General features: G+C 64.0%; 1 long non-coding RNA gene across 1 annotated transcript; it reads left to right on the top strand.

Annotated features, from left to right (window-relative positions):
* Positions 1-1,841: 1,841 nt before the first annotated feature.
* Positions 1,842-4,065, top strand: LOC141246976 (uncharacterized). The gene is made up of 3 exons (XR_012310493.1): positions 1,842-2,162; positions 3,742-3,822; positions 3,926-4,065. It is a non-coding gene; the product is annotated as an uncharacterized lncRNA (long non-coding RNA).
* The last annotated feature ends 361 nt before the right edge of the window (positions 4,066-4,426 follow it).

The following is a 4,426-nucleotide window of genomic DNA, read 5'->3' as shown; positions in this document are numbered from 1 at the left end:
GCCCATGCTCCTCCCCTCTCACAGCTCCCCCACTGCCCATGCTCCTCCCCTCTCACAGCTCCCCCCACTGCCCATGCTCCTCCCCTCTCACAGCTTCCCCCACTGCCCATACGCCTCCCCTCTCACAGCTTCCCCCACTGCCCATACTCCTCCCCTCTCACAGCTCCCCCCACTGCCCATGCTCCTCCCCTCTCACAGCTCCCCCCCACTGCCCATGCTCCTCCCCTCTCACAGCTCCCCCCACTGCCCATGCTCCTCCCCTCTCACAGCTTCCCCCACTGCCCATACTCCTCCCCTCTCACAGCTCCCCCCACTGCCCATGCTCCTCCCCTCTCACAGCTCCCCCCACTGCCCATGCTCCTCCCCGCTCACAGCTCCCCCCACTGCCCATGCTCCTCCCCTCACACAGCTCCTCCTACTGCCTATGCTCCTCCCCTCACACAGCTCCCCCCACTGCCCATACTCCTCCCCTCTCACAGCTCCCCCCACTGTCCATGCTCCTCCCCTCACACAGCTCCTCCCACTGCCCATACCCCTCCCCTCTCACAGCTCCCCCCACTGCCTATGCTCCTCTCCTCACAGCTCCCCCCACTGCCCATACTCCTCCCCTCTCACAGCTCCCCCCACTGCCCATGCTCCTCCCCTCACACAGCTCCTCCTACTGCCTATGCTCCTCCCCTCACACAGCTCCCCCCACTGCCCATACTCCTCCCATCTCACAGCTCCCCCCACTGTCCATGCTCCTCCCCTCACACAGCTCCTCCCACTGCCCATACCCCTCCCCTCTCACAGCTCCCCCCACTGCCTATGCTCCTCTCCTCACAGCTCCCCCCACTGCCCATACTCCTCCCCTCTCACAGCTCCCCCCACTGCCCATACTCCTCCCCTCTCACAGCTCCCCCCACTGCCCATGCTCCTCCCCTCACACAGCCCCTCCTCCTGGCCATGCTCCTCCCCTCACACAGCTCCTCCTACTGCCCATGCTCCTCCCCTCACACAGCTCCCTCCACTGCCCATGCTCCTCCCCTCACAGCTCCCCCCACTGCCCATGTTCCTCCCCTCACACAGCCCCTCCTCCTCCCCTCACACAGCCCCTCCTCCTGGCCATGCTCCTCCCCTCACACAGCCCCTCCTCCTCCCCTCACACAGCCCCTCCTCCTGGCCATGCTCCTCCCCTCACAGCTCCCCCACTGCCCATGCTCCTCCCCTCACACAGCCCCTCCTCCTGGCCATGCTCCTCCCCTCACACAGCTCCTCCTACTGCCCATGCTCCTCCCCTCACACAGCCCCTCCTCCTCCCCTCACACAGCCCCTCCTCCTGGCCATGCTCCTCCCCTCACACAGCCCCTCCTCCTGGCCATGCTCCTCCCCTCACACAGCCCCTCCTCCTGGCCATGCTCCTCCCCTCACACAGCCCCTCCTCCTGGCCATGCTCCTCCCCTCACACAGCCCCTCCTCCTGGCCATGCTCCTCCCCTCACACAGCCCCTCCTCCTCCCCTCACACAGCCCCTCCTCCTGGCCATGCTCCTCCCCTCACACAGCCCCTCCTCCTGGCCATGCTCCTCCCCTCACACAGCCCCTCCTCCTGGCCATGCTCCTCCCCTCACACAGCCCCTCCTCCTGGCCATGCTCCTCCCCTCACACAGCCCCTCCTCCTCCCCTCACACAGCCCCTCCTCCTGGCCATGCTCCTCCCCTCACACAGCCCCTCCTCCTCCCCTCACACAGCCCCTCCTCCTGGCCATGCTACTCCCCTCCCAGCTCCCCCACTGCCCACTGCCCACTGCCCATGCTCCTCCCTTCACACAGCCCCTCCTCCTGGCCATGCTCCTCCCCTCACACGCAGCTCCTCCCCCGGCGCCGTTATCTCCCTGGTAACTGGTGCCCCGCGCTGATCTCCGGTCACCTCCGAGCTGCTCTATAGCGTCCCTGGCGGCCGGGCTGCTCCAGTCCCGTTCTCTAATTCCGCGGTGACAGCAGCCGGAGCTCCGCCTCTCAGCCGGGAACCGATCATCTACGAAGGGCGGAGTTTATGTAACCCACGTGACTGTTCCAAGCCCAGCTCGCGCCGGCAGTATGACACGTGACCACCTCACCCGGAAACACGCGCTGAGTGAAGCCGCAGAGGAGGCAGCATGAGCGCGGAGAGCAAGAGACGGAAGGTGCCGGAGCCGCGGGGTGACTGACTGCACCGGGGAGGGCGGACGTCACTGCTGTGTGCGGACACACCGTCTCCAGGCACCGAGGCCACCACAATCACCCGGAGGCGCTGCGGCAGCTCCTGTGCGATCACTGACCGATGGAGACGAGTCCGGAGACGCTGCCGCTGTTTCTCCAGTGTGCAGGAGCCGCTATTCCACATAGCTCCACAGGCCGCACTACTACAGGCCTAAACCCGCTCCTGTGGCCGCAGCGTCTTCGGACAACGTCATTGTTCAGTGTATGACATCACCGGGTGCACTATAGGACGTCACAGGGCGCCCCGTGTTATGACATCACCGGGTGCACTATAGGACGTCACAGGGCGCCCCGTGTCATGACATCACCGGGTGCACTATAGGACGTCACAGGGCGCCCCGTGTTATGACAGCACCGGGTGCACTATAGGACGTCACAGGGCGCCCCGTGTCATGACAGCACCGGGTGCACTATAGGACGTCACAGGGCGCCCCGTGTCATGACATCACCGGGTGCACTATAGGACGTCACAGGGCGCCCCGTGTCATGACATCACCGGGTGCACTATAGGACGTCACAGGGCGCCCCGTGTCATGACATCACCGGGTGCACTATAGGACGTCACAGGGCGCCCCGTGTCATGACATCACCGGGTGCACTATAGGACGTCACAGGGCGCCCCGTGTCATGACATCACCGGGTGCACTATAGGACGTCACAGGGCGCCCCGTGTCATGACAGCACCGGGTGCACTATAGGACGTCACAGGGCGCCCCGTGTCATGACAGCACCGGGTGCACTATAGGACGTCACAGGGCGCCCCGTGTCATGACATCACCGGGTGCACTATAGGACGTCACAGGGCGCCCCGTGTCATGACATCACCGGGTGCACTATAGGACGTCACAGGGCGCCCCGTGTCATGACATCACCGGGTGCACTATAGGACGTCACAGGGCGCCCCGTGTCATGACATCACCGGGTGCACTATAGGACGTCACAGGGCGCCCCGTGTCATGACATCACCGGGTGCACTATAGGACGTCACAGGGCGCCCCGTGTCATGACAGCACCGGGTGCACTATAGGACGTCACAGGGCGCCCCGTGTCATGACAGCACCGGGTGCACTATAGGACGTCACAGGGCGCCCCGTGTCATGACATCACCGGGTGCACTATAGGACGTCACAGGGCGCCCCGTGTCATGACATCACCGGGTGCACTATAGGACGTCACAGGGCGCCCCGTGTCATGACATCACCGGGTGCACTATAGGACGTCACAGGGCGCCCCGTGTCATGACATCACCGGGTGCACTATAGGACGTCACAGGGCGCCCCGTGTCATGACATCACCGGGTGCACTATAGGACGTCACAGGGCGCCCCGTGTCATGACATCACCGGGTGCACTATAGGACGTCACAGGGCGCCCCTTGTCATGACATCACCGGGTGCACTATAGGACGTCACAGGGCGCCCCGTGTCATGACATCACTGGGTGCACTCTATGACATCACCAGTACTGCACTGGTTCTACCAGTTTGGTTTTTCCTTGTTTTCAGGTAGGGGAGGATGAGGAGAAGGCTGCACTCCTACATTTTCTCGGCTGGTGCCAAAAAGTTTCCATTCAACTGAACCCAAAGGTGGAGTATTGTTTGGGGTCCTGACATACTGGGTGTCACGCTGCCTCCTACTGCAGGGGAGAGTGGGGGACACCATTATGGCCGCTGTCTGTCTGTTCTTCAGGTGTACATTAGCGCAGAAGACTCGGTCTGGCAGTATGGGGTGCTGACACATGAGGATCTCCCTGCAGGGGAAGTGATCTGCTCGATTCCCCGCTCTGCTCTCCTGTCCCAGCACACGACCCAGATCAAGGATCTACTGGAGAAAGGTGACCACAGATCCCCCAGTGTATCAGCGGGGTCCTGGTTATATTAGTGGTGTCCCCGGCTGTTGGGGGGATGATTGGCGGGGTCCCCGGCTGTTGGGGGGATGATTGGCGGGGTCCCCGGCTGTTGGGGGGATGATTGGCGGGGTCCCCGGCTGTTGGGGGGATGATTGGCGGGGTCCCCGGCTGTTGGGGGGATGATTGGCGGGGTCCCCGGCTGTTGGGGGGATGATTGGCGGGGTCCCCGGCTGTTGGGGGGATGATTGGCGGGGTCCCCGGCTGTTGGGGGGATGATTGGCGGGGTCCCCGGGTGTTGGGGGGATGATTGGCGGGGTCCCCGGCTGTTGGGGGGATGATTG

The sequence above is a fragment of the Phyllobates terribilis genome, unplaced genomic scaffold (assembly GCF_046119375.1).
Source record: "Phyllobates terribilis strain yellow unplaced genomic scaffold, ASM4611937v1 Scaffold_2717__1_contigs__length_111224, whole genome shotgun sequence".
NCBI lineage: Eukaryota > Metazoa > Chordata > Amphibia > Anura > Dendrobatidae > Phyllobates > Phyllobates terribilis.
Note: the sequence above shows the minus strand (reverse complement) of the source record. Positions and strands in the feature narration are given on the sequence as shown.